We start from the raw sequence: 12902 nt of genomic DNA, 5'->3' as shown, positions 1-12902 counted from the left end.
AAAATTAGTCAAGTATGGTGGTGCATGCCTGTAATTCCAGCTACTCGGGAGGCTGAGGCAGGAGAATCACTTAAACCCAGGAGCCTGAGGTTGCAGTGAGTTGAGATCATGCCATTGCACTCCAGCCTGGGCAAAAGACAGAGTCAAAAGACTCTGTCTTTCAAAAAAAAAAAAAAAACCAACAAGGCCAGGCGCGGTGGCTCACACCCTTAATCCCAGCACTTTGGGAGGCCAAGGTGGGTGGATCACCTGAGGTCAGGAGTTCGAGACCAGCCTGGCCAACATGATGAAAGCCCATCTCAGGTCACAGTGAGCCGAGATCACGCCACTGCATTCCAGCCTGGGCAAAAAGGGCGAAACTCCACTCAAAAATTAAATAAATAAATGAAGTATGGAATTGCCTCCTCTCTCTCTCTTTCTCTTTTTTTTTTTTTTTTGAGACAAAGTCTCGCTCTGTCGCCCAGGCTGGAGTACAGTGGCGCCATCTCGGCTCACTGCAGTCTCCACCTCCTGGGTTCAAGCTATTCTCCTGCCTCAGCCTCAGAGTAGCTGGGATTACAGGGATTACAGACGCACACCACCACACCCAGTCAGTATTTGTACTTTTAGTAGAGACAGGGTTTCACTATGTTGGTCAGGCTGGTCTCGAACTCCTGACTTCGTGGTCTGCCCGCCTCAGCCTCCCCAAGTGCTGGATTACAGGCATGAGCCACCACACCCGGGCCCCTCTCTTTTTTAGAAAACACAAAACATGAGTATACAGAAGTCTTTGATGATGAAAACAAGATAGGAGTTGAAGCTTATCTTTGTTTAAAAAACCCTTTGGCCGGGTGCGGTGGCTCAAGCCTGTAATCCCAGCACTTTGGGAGGCCGAGGCGGGTGGATCACGAGGTCAAGAGATCGAGACCATCCTGGTCAACCTGGTGAAACCCCGTCTCTACTAAAGGTGCAAAAAATTAGCCGGGCATGGTGGCGCGTGCCTGTAATCCCAGCTACTCAGGAGGCTGAGGCAGGAGAATTGCCTGAACCCAGGAGGCGGAGGTTGCGGTGAGCCGAGATCGCGCCATTGCACTCCAGCCTGGGTAACAAGAGCGAAACTCCGTCTCAAAAAAAAAAAACAAAAAAAAAAACAACCCTTTGGTCTTGGAGTAACAAGATGATGTAAATATGGCTTAAAGGAAAATCATTTCAAAAACAAAACAAGGAAATGAAAATGAAATTTTAAAAATCCTTGCCAAGATCACACCATTGCGCTCCAGCCTGGGCAACAGAGCGAGACTCCATCTCACAATAAATAAATAAGTAAATAAAAATTTAAAATCCTTAAGTGTGATGAGCTTCAAAAACAGAAAAAGTATAAAAAATTTTAAAAAGGAATCTTCGTGTAAATAGAAAAAATGATTTTCAGAGGACTTCGAAAACTTAATTTTTTTCTAAATCTGATATTGCTTTTGGAATGGTCTTTCCTCATTCAGCAAACTTCAGTAGCTGTTCCCACAGGGCCAACAAGAGTCCACACCTGGTTCTGGGGAAGTCTAGTTACTCTGTGAAGGGAACGTAATTCTCAGGACCCCACGCTGCCTTAGGCGAACTTGCCTCCGATTTTATTCCTAAGGAAGATTGCTATGAAGATAACAAAGCCACAGACCTTCCTCCCCATTTGCCACAAGGAAGTTGCTTGCGGGTCTCAATTTCTTTTTTTTTTTTCTGAGACGGAGTTTCGCTCTTGTTACCCAGGCTGGAGTGCAATGGCGCGATCTCGGCTCACCGCAACCTCCGCCTCCCGGGTTCAGGCAATTCTCCTGCCTCAGCCTCCTGAGTAGCTCGGATTACAGGCATGTGCCACAATGCCAGCTACTTTTTTTTTTTTGTATTTTTAGTAGAGACGGGGTTTCACCATATTGACCAGGATGGTCTCGATCTCTTGACCTCGTGATCCACCCGCCTCAGCCTCCCAAAGTGCTGGGATTACAGGCTTGAGCCACCGCGCCCAGCTGGGTCTCAATTTCTTTACTTTCAAACAGTTCTTTTGAATTTCACCTGGCGATGTGTGGCTGATCTTCACGGGTATGGGACAGAGGACAGAACTCAAAGCCAGCCCTCTGCTGACCTGAGACAAACGCATAGGTGATTGCTTCCTCTGCCCTACTGTTTATTTATTTATTTATCATTTTTGGCTTATTTCCCCAAGACAGGTCCCCTATTGTTTATGTAATAATGCAGATTCTCTAAACCAGATGAAGGCATAATTAACTATTCCTCTACTCACCTCTCACATGTAAATTGTGTATTCAGTGAAAGGCTGATCAAGGACTCAAAGGAATGCAACCTTTTGGCCAGGTGCCAGTGGCTCATGCCTGCAATCCCAGCACTTTGGGAGGCCCAGGCAGGTGGATCCCTTGAGGCCAGGAGTTCAAGACCAGCCTGGCTGGTGAATATGGCGAAACCCTGTCTCTACTAAAAATACAAAATTAGACAGGTGTGGTGGCACATTCCTGTAATCCCAGCTACTCGGGAGGCTGAGGCAAGAGAATAGCTTGAACCTAGGAGACCGAGACTGCAGTGAGCCAAGATGGTATCACGGCACTTCAGCCTGGGCCACGGTGGGGGGGTGTGGGGGGAGAGAAAGAGGGAGAGAGACAGAGAGAGACAGAGAGAGAGAGAGAGACTCCGTCTTTAAAAATAAAATACACCCTTGTGTCTCATTCGCTCTGACCTGGAAGCCCCCACTCTGAGTTGCCCTGCCTTTCTAGATGGAACCAGTGTACATCTGACACATTGATTGATGTTTCACGTCTCTCTTTCTTTTTCTTGTTTGTTTGTTTTTTTGTTTTGTTTTTTTTTTTTTGAGACAGAGTCTCACTCTGTCACCGAGGCTGGAGTGCAGTGGTGTGATCTTGGCTCACTGTAACCTCCGCCTCCCAGGTTCAAGTGATTCTCCTGCCTCAGCCTCTTGAGTAGCCGGGACTACAAGTGCATGCAACCATGCCTGGCTCATTTTTTCTATTTTTAGTAGAGACGTGGTTTCACCATGTTAGCCAGGATGGTCTCAATCTCCTGACCTTGTGATCTGCCCACATCGGCCTCCCAAAGTGCTGGGATTACAGGCGTGAGCCACCGCACCCGGCACTTTTGTTCTTTCCTATTGCTTCTAACCCTCAGTGTTAATAGCATGTCTCTCTAAAACGTAAAAACCAAGCTGTGCCCTGATCACATGTCATCGGGACCTCGTCAGGCTGCCTCAGGCACGTCCTTAAATCTTGGCAAAATATCCAGCCTGGCCAACATGGTAAAACTTTGTTTCTACTAAAAGTACAAAAATTAGCCAGGCATGGTGATACACACCTGGAATCCTAGCTACTTGGGAGGCTGAGGCAGGAGAATCGCTTGAACTTGGATGGTGGAGGTTGCAGTGAGCTGAGATAGCACCACTGCACTCCAGCCTGGGCAATAGAGAGAGACTCCATCTTTAAAAAACAAACAAAACAAAACCTTCGCAGAAAGGCTTTCCCAACTGATTGAGACCTGCCTCCGATACTTTTGGGTTCTTGTAACTAAGCATTAATCAGGCTGCCCTTTAGCCCACTTCCTTGTAACTGAAAGTCACGTAGCTATGGATACCGACCATTTGCACCCCCATTTCCCCATAGATAGGATCTCTGACGTTACAATCATAAGGATTTTGTTTAAGAATTGCTTAAGATGTAGGCTGGCCGCGGTGGCTCACGCCTGTAATCCCAGCACCTTGGGAGGCTGAGGCGGGTGATTCATGAGGTCAGGAGTTCAAGACCAGCCTGGCCAATATGGTGAAACCCTGTCTCTACTAAAAATGCATGGCCAGGCTCAGTGGCTTACAACTGTAATCCCAGCACTTTGGGAGGCCGAGGTGGGTGGATCACCTGAGGTTGGGAGTTTGAGGCCAGCCTGACCAACATGGAGAAACCCTGTCTCTACTAAAAATACAAAATTGGCCGGGTGCGGTGGTGGCATCTGTAATTCCAACTAATCAGGAGGCTGAGGCCAGAGAATAACTTGAACCCAAGAGGCAGAGGTGGCAGTGAGCTGAGATTGCGCCATCGTACTCCAGCCTGGGCAACGAGAGCGAAATTGCGTCTCAAAAACAAACAAAAAAGAATTGCTTAAGATGTTTTCCAGATTCTGAATTCCAGCAGAATGGCCGACGGCACCAGCCAGTTTGAAGCCCTTCCCAGAGGAACCCAGTCAGCATGTGAATCCAGTTTCTCTGTTTCTACCCCGCATTTTCAACCAATCAGTGATGCCCACCTTGGCCCACTCCAAACCCCTTAACATCCCCAGCCCCAGATCCTGAGGGAAGAGGCTTGGAGCTGTCCTCTCCTCTCCACATTCCGAAGTCTTAGGCCGACACCTCTCTCCCTCTGCCACAACCCTCAATTGGTGTTTGGACTTGTGCATCAGGCGACAGAAGCTGAACTAATGGTGTCGAGCTGTTAAGCCTCTAAAAATCTTTATCAGGCAAGACTTTGTGGTCCTCGTTCATACGGCAGGTGGTGCAAGAGTACACCCGGCTGCAGAGACCAGCCTGTGCCGCCCCAAATGCGCCTCTCAGCACAGGATTATTTTCAGCTGATTGTTTCTTTTTTTAAAAAAAAGATGGGGTTTCACCACGATGGTCAGGCTGGTCTTGAACTTCTGACCTCAGGTGATCCAGCCACCTCAGCCTCCCAAAGTGCTATGATTACAGGCGTGAGCCACTGCGCCCGGCCAAGCTGATTGTTTTGAGAGCCAGTAGACACCAGAGTCTGGATACAGTGTGTTAATTACCCTTTCGTAAAGGAAATAAATGTACATTTGTAAAGGAATCTCCATTGGTCCTGGTGTCTTCCTCTTTGTGCCAGGAGGAGGAGGATTCTAAATCAAGAGACTTCATCCTCACAACAAACCTCGCCTTGTTGACTATACCTTTCTCCTGCGGTTCACTTTCCCTTACCCTGCCTCCTCCACATCTTCTTCCTTTGTTTTAGTGGAAGATGGTATTTAAGCCCAAATTCTTCTTTGTTTTGTTTTTGTTTTTGAGAGGGAGTCTTGCTCTGTCACCCAGGCTGGAGTGCAGTGATGCAATCTTGTCTCAGCACAACCACTGCCTCCCAGGCTCAAGTGATTCTCCTGCCTTAGCCTCCCGAATAGCTGGGATTACAGGCATGTGCCGCCATGCCTGGTTAATCTTTGTATTTTTAGTAGAGACGGGGGTTTCTCCATGTTGGTCAGGCTGGTTTCAAACTCCCCGCCTCAGGTGATTCGCCTGCCTCAGACTCCAAAAGGGCTGGGATTACAGGCATGAGCCACCACATCTGCCCTCCATATTCTTTTTCTGAGACAGGGTCTCACTTTGTCACCCAGGCTGGGGTGCAGTGACAGGAACGCAGTTTGCTGAAGCCTCCCAAGTTCAAGCGATTCTCCTACCTCAGCCTCCCTAGTAGCTGGGACTACAGGCGGGCACCACCAAGTCCCACTGATTTTTTGTTTCTTTGTTTGTTTGTATTTTTGGTAGAGATGGAGTTTTGCCATGTTGCCCAGGCTGGTCTGGAACTCCCGAGCTCAGGCGATCCACAAGCTCAGGCAATCCACCTGCCTCAGCCTCTCGAGTTCACCATGCCTTCTGCCTAGACAGAGCAGATTCATCAACACAGGGGAGATGAAATAGAGAAAGAGTAATTTATCAGGGCCAGCTATGCAGGAGACCAGGGTTTTATTATTACTCAGATTGTTCAAAATTACCCAACAATTGGGGGATCAGAGTTGGGTTTTTGTTTGTTTGTTTTTTGAGGTGGAGTCTCGCTCTGTCACCCGGGCTGGAGTGCAATGGTGAGATCTCAGCTCACCACAGCCTCCGCCTCCTGGGTTGAAGCAATGTTCCTGCCTCAGTCTCCCGAGTATTTGGTATTACAAGCACCCACCATGAATGCCCAGCTAATTTTTGCATTTTTAGTTCAGATGGGGTTTCACCATGTTGGCCAGGCTAGTCTTGAACTCCTGACCTCAAGTGATGTATCCACCTCGGCCTCCCAAAGTGCTGGGATTACAGGCGTGAACCACTGCTCCCAGCTGGGAATCAAAGGTGTTTGGTTGTTGTTGTTTTGAGACGGAGTCTCGCTCTGTCACCCAGGCTAGAACACAGTGGCGAGATCTTGGCTCACTACAACCTTCTCTTCCCAGGTTCAAGCGATTCTCTTGCCTCAGCCTCCCGAGTAGCTGGGACTTCAGGTGTGTGCCACCGTGCCTGGCTAAGTTTCTGTATTTTTAGTAGAGATGGGTTTTCACTGTGTTAGCCAGGATGGTCTCAATCTCTTGACCTCGTGACCCACCTGCCTCGGCCTCCCAAAGTTCTGGGATTACAGGTATGAGCCACTGCGCCCGGCTGTGGGGATCAGAGTTTTTAAGGATAACTTGGTGGGTAGAGAGCCATTGACTCAGAAGTACTGATTGGTGGGTCGGAGATGAAATTCCAGGGAGTTGAACTGTCCTCTCGGCTGAGTCGGTTCCTGGGTGGGGGTCACAAGACCACGAGCCCGTGTATTGACATGGTGTGCCAGCTAATCCCCGGAGCCCGGGGTCTGCGGAACAGCTCAAGCTGGTCTTGGTCTCAATCGTGTTTTAATCCCCTGGAGCAATTTTCGAGATTTAGAATCTTGCAGCCTCCAGCGCCGACCCCTACACAACAGTTTATAATCTGCTGGCAGATTTGTTAGACCTGCAGAGACAATCTAGTCCCCAGCTGGGACGGTTTGTTCGGGGAACGGGCTCTCTCCTCTTTGTTTCAAAGCTAACCCATAAACGAAGTTCCTCCCAGAGTTAGTTCGGCCGACGCCCAGAACAAACAAGGACAGCTCGGAGGTTGGAAGCCAGAGTCCGTTAGGTCACGTGTCTTTCACTGTAATGACTGTCTCACTCATCATTGATGCAAAGGTGGTTTCCAAAGTGCTGGGATTACAGGCATGAGCCACCGTGCCCAGCAGAAGCCCCAGTTCTGTCAGTCTTTAAAAGGACTCATCCTGGAGTTTCTCCACGTATCCACGAGAGATGCGTGTTAATAAACATCCATCTTTTCCTGGTTACTTTGTCTTTTGTAGCAGGGTCCCCAACGAGAAGAAAAGGAACAACCCTCCACGGTTAAAAGTGAAGAGCCTGGGAGGATGAGGAGCTGGCCTGGAGCCCATCCCAAACATGCCCAGTGGAAAGAGCCGGAGAGATTTCTCCCATGTCTAAATTCCGTGAACACATTCTGTTCCTTAATACTTCGCTGACGCCAACTGATAATTGCACGTACACAAAAGTGTACTTACTTGTAGATGCTAGGATATGTGGAGGTAGGGACGGTATTCGTAGCCTATGACAGAAGGGTGCTGTCCAGTCACACAGGCAGGAAGCAGGAGGCGCAGCTAACAGGGCCACTGAGGGAGGCGGCCGTCTAAACCAAGCCCACAAGCTGCCTTTTTTTTTCCCTAAGATGGAGTCTCACTCTGTTGCCCAGGCTGGAGTGCAGTGGCCAGATCTCAACTCACTGCAACCTCCGCCTCCTGGGTTCAAGCAATTCTCTGCCTCAGCCTCCCAAGTAGCTGGGATTACAGGTGCCCACCACTACCCCCTGTTACTTTCTGTATTTTTAGTAGAGATGGGGTTTCACCATTTTGGACAGGCTGGTCTCGAACTCCTGACCTCATGATCCACCCATCCCGGCCTCCCAAGTTGCTGGAATTATAGGCGTGAGCCACCACCCTGGCCCCACAAACTTCTTTCTATTCTCATCAAAAATATGTTGTAGTTTTAAAATTAGCTGGGCATGGTGGCACGTGCCTGTAATCCCAGCTACTCAGGAGGCTGAGGCAGAAGAATTGCCTGAACCCAGGAGGCAGAGGTTGCGGTGAGCCGGATCGCGCCATTGCACTCCAGCCTGGGTAACAAGAGCGAAACTGTGTCTCAAAAAAAAAAAAAAAAAAAAAAAATGTTGTAAGAGGGCTGTTCACAATGGCTCACACCTATAATCCCAGCACTTTGGGAGGCTGAGGCGGGTGGATCACCTGAGGTCAGGAGTTAAGGAGTTTGAGACTAGCCTGAGCAAAATGGCAAAACTTGTCTCTTTTAAAAATAGAAAGGAAGGCCGGGCGCGGTGGCTCACGCCTGTAATCCCAGTACTTTGGGAGGCCGAGGTGGGCGGATCACAAGGTCAAGAGATCGAGACCATCCTGGCCATGATGAAACTCCATCTCTACTAAAAATACAAAAATTAGCCGGGTGTGGTGGCACGCGCCTGTAGTCCCAGCTACTCGGGAGGCTGAGGCGGACGAATCACTTGAACCCAGGAGGCAGAGGTTGCAGTGAGCCGAGATTGTGCCACTGCACTCCAGCCTAGTGACAGAGCAAGACTCTGTCTCAAAAAAAATTAATAAAAATAATAATAGAAAGAAAAGCAGAATATATATATATATATACACACACATATATATAATAAAATAAATAGAAAGGAAAGCCCGGCGTGGTGGCTCGTGCCTGTAATCCCAGCACTTTGGGACGCCAAGGTGGGCAGATCACCTGAGGTCAGGAGTTTGAGGCCACCCTGAGCAACATGGCGAAACCCTGTCTCTAATGAAAATACAAAATTAGCTGGGTGCATGGTGGCTGGTGCATGCCTATAATCCCAGCTAGTTGGGAGGCTGGGGCAGGAGACGTACCTGAACCCAGGAGGCGGAGGTTGTGGTGAGCAGAGATCGTGCCATTGCACTCCAGCCTGGACAACAAGAGTGAAACTCCATCTCAAAATAAATAAATAGGAAAAGGCCAGGCATGGTGGCTCACTCCATAGTCCTACCACTTTGGGAGGCCAAAGTGGATGGATCACCTCAGGTTAGGAGTTCAAGACCAGCCTGGCCAACAGGGTGAAACCCTGTCTCTACTAGAAATACAAAAATTAGTGGGACATAGTGACTGTACCTATAATCCCAGCTACTCAGGAGGCTGAGACAGGAGAATTGCTTGAATCTGTGAGGCAGAGGTTGCATTGAGCCGAGATCGTGCCACGGCACTCCAGCCTGAGTGACAGAGGGAGACTCCTTAGCAAACAAACAAAGTAGAAAAAAGAAAGAAACGGCAACTGTGTTCTTGAATATCTCGCAAGATGGTAAATGTTCATTTCAGCATGATTAGGAAAACAGCCAAGAATGAGGGGCGAGAAGAGAAATGAAGTTTTTCAGCTTGATGCTGCTTTTTGTGCTGAATGTGTGCCGGGCACAGGAGCTGGGAGCGGGCCCGCCATCCCTCCCACGCCCCCTCCTTCTCTCCCCCACCCTACTCCTCATCCAGGCTGAGAGGGAGCACAGGCCCCTCCAGTGAGAGTGTCCAGGCCCTGGGGCCCGTGCAGCAGAGCACTGCTGCAGGCAGGTGGGCAGCAGGACCACAGGGATTAGGAAGCACCTTTTCTGTGCCTGAGTTTGGCTGCAAGATCCCTCTAGGAAGGGCCACGGATGAGAGGTCATTGGGACCATGGCCCTCCAGGATTGTCCTACGGCGGCCTTGGCGTCCACCGTGGGAAAGCAGGCCGTGGTGCCGTGTGTTGGTAGATGCCACTAAAGCGCATGCCACCATGAGGGCCCAGAGCTCGGAATGGGTCCTGCGATAGTCACGGTCCTCCAGAGAAACAGCACCAATAGGACGGAGATAGAGATACACCGACAGAGAGAGAGATTTATTTTAAGAATTGAGACTAGCAAGTCTGAAGTTTGCAGGGCAGGCTGGAAATTCTAGCAGGAGATGATGCTGTGGCGTGAATCCAATTCAAAGGCAATCTGGAGGCAGAATTCTCTTCTTCTTCGGGGCCTCAGTCTTTTCTCTGAAGGCCATAAATGGATGCATGAGGCCCACACACATTATGGAGGGTCACCTGCTTCACTCAAATCCATATATTAAAATGTTAATCCTATCTAAAAACATCTTCACCAGTTGAGGTGGCTCACGCCTGTAATCCCAGCACTTTGGGAGGCCAAGGCGGGTGTATCACCTGAGGCTGGGAGTTTGAGACCAGCCTGACTAACACGGAGAACTCCCCGCCTCTTCTAAAAACACAAAATTAGCTGGGCATGGTGGCAGGCACCTAGCTAGTAATTCCAGCTACTCGGGAGGCTGAGGCAGGAGAATCGCTTGAGCCTCCGGGAGGTGGAGGTTGCACTGAGCCGAGATTGCACCACTGCACTCCAGCCTGACAACAGAGTAAGACTCCATCTCGGCCGGGCGCGGTGGCTCAAGCCTGTAATCCCAGCACTTTAGGAGGCCGAGGCGGGCGGATCACAAGGTCAAGAGATCGAGACCATTCTGGCCAACATGGTGAAACCCCGTCTCTACTAAAAATACAAAAATTAGCTGGGCGTGGTGGCGCACGCCTGTAGTCCCAGCTACTCAGGAGGCTGAGGCAGGAGAATTGCCTGAACCCAGGAGGTGGAGGTTGCAGTGAGCCGAGATTGTGCCACTGCACTCCAGCCTAGCACCTGGCGACACAGTAAGACTCTGTCTCAAAAAAAAAAAAAAAAAAAAAAAAAAAAAGACTCCATCTCAAAATAAAATAAAATAAAATGTTAATCCCATCTAAAAACATCTTCACAGAGACATGTAGGGTGTTCCGTGACCACTGATCTGGGCACTGTAGCCTGGCCACATTGACACATAAAATTAACCAGCCCAGGTCCCAAAGCTCAGGAAGTATCATCTTGTCCCAGGACAGGTAACCCCAAGTCCAGAGTGCTGCCCGAACACCCCTGGGTACAGCAGTTCCTGCTCATCCAGCTTCCTCACCTGTCTGAGCACACCTGGCTCAGGTGCAGCTGGTGTGTGTCAGGACCCTGAGCTGTCTCTTGCTCTCTCACCTGAGCTCCCGAGGCTTTGGTCTCTTCCATTGCTGACTTGCCCTGTTGGGGTTCATTATATTCCTCTATTGTTGCTGTAGTTTTTGTACGTGGAATTTTTTTTTTGTTTTTATTTTTGTTTTGTTTTTTGGTGAGTCTCACTACGTTGTCCACGCTGGTCCCAAACTCCTGGCCTTAAGTGGTCCTCCTGCCGTGACCACCCGAAGTGCTGGGACTGCAGGTGTGAGCCATGAAGCCCAACCAGTTAAGCATGTTTCAAGTGTTCATTGACTTCACAGAGAAATTACGTCTTTGGGCTGGGTGCAGTGGCCTATGCCTGTAATCCCTATACTTTGGGAGGCCGAGGTAGGAGGATCTCCTGAACCCAGGAGTTCAAGATCAACCTGGGCAACATGTTGAAATCCTGTCTCTACAAAAAATACAAAATTAGATGGGCATGGTGGCGCATACCTGCAGTCCCAGATACACTGGAGGCTAAGGTGGGAGGTCACCTGAGTCCAGGGAGATTAAGGTTGCAGTGAGCCGAGATCGTGTCAGTGCACTGCAGCCTGGGTGACAAAGTGAGATACTGTCTCAAAAAAGAAAAAATATCTAATTTCAATCAAAATAAAATAAAAAAGAACCCCAGTACAATAGCTCATACCTATAATCCCAGCACTTTGGGAAGCTGAGGCGGGTGGATCATTTGAGGTCGGGAGTTCAAGACCAGCCTGGCCAATATGGTGAAACCCCATCTCTGCTAAAAATACAAAAATTAGCCAAGTGGTAGTGGCGTACACCTGTAATTCCAGGTACTTGGGAGGCTAAGGCAGGAGAATCATTTGAGTCTGGGTGGCAGAGGTTGCAGTGAGCTGAGATTGTGCCACTGCGCTCCAGTCTAGGTGACAGAGTGAGACCTGGTCTCAAAAAGAAAACAAAATTACATCTTTGATGAATTGGTTTTTTTTTTTTTTTTTTTTTTTTTTTGAGGCAGGGTCTCAGGGTCTCAGTCTGTCACCCAGGTAGGCAGGAGTTCAGTGATGTGATCCGGGCTCACTGCAACCTCTGCCCCTCGGGGCTCAAGCAATCCTCCCATCTCAGCCACCCAAGTAGCTGGGACCACAGGTGTGCACCATCACAGCCAGCTATTTTTTTTTGTTTTGTTTTGTTTTGAAACAGAGTCTCACTCACTCTGTCACCCAGGCTGGAGTGCAGTGGTGAGATCTTGGCTCACTGCGCCCTCCACTTCCTGGGTTCAAGTGATTCTTCTGCCTGAGTCTCTGGAGTAGCTGGGATTACAGGCACACGCAACCACAGCCAGCAATTTTTTTTTCTTTCAGTTGGAGGCTTGCTCTGAGCCCAGGCCACGCTAAATGTCCACGGTCATCCTTCACTCACCTTGTCGGTTTCACCTGCAGGGCTCCTGTGCTTTGTCTTTGTGAGTGGAAAAAACACTGTGTTCTTCCTCTCCTCTCCTTTTTTTTTTTTTGTTCTTTTTGAGACAGGGTCTCACTCTGTTGCCCATGCTGGAGGGCAGTAGCGCGATCTCGGCTCACTGCAGCCTCTGCCACCTGGTTTAAGCGATTCTCCCACCTCAACCTTCCGAGCACCTGGGATTACAGGTGTGCGCCACCACGCCCAGCTAATTTTTGTATTTTTTTTTAAGTAGAGTTGGGGTTTCACTCTATTAGTCAGGCTGGTCTCAAAGTCCTGACCTCAAGTGATCCACCTGCCTCAGCCTCCCAAAGTGTTGGGATTATAGGTGTGAGCCACCACGCCTGGCCTCTTCTCACACCACAACCATCAACACAGAAAACTTCTGTGGGTTCAAGACATTCTGTGACCAAATGTTGAAGGGGTTTCTCCCCACCACCACCCATGTGATCAGTTCTGCAGTGAGCGGCCGCCAACTGGGTGTCCTCCAGCTTAATTCTTTCACTGTCTCCCTGGGACGGTGTCAGATCCCATATGTTGGGGGCTCAGTCCCCAAAACTGCCTCTTCAAACTAATCACAAGTGTAGGCCCCCAGAGTTT

This window comes from Saimiri boliviensis, chromosome 18 (assembly GCF_048565385.1).
Source record: "Saimiri boliviensis isolate mSaiBol1 chromosome 18, mSaiBol1.pri, whole genome shotgun sequence".
NCBI classification, from domain to species: domain Eukaryota; kingdom Metazoa; phylum Chordata; class Mammalia; order Primates; family Cebidae; genus Saimiri; species Saimiri boliviensis.
Note: the sequence above shows the minus strand (reverse complement) of the source record.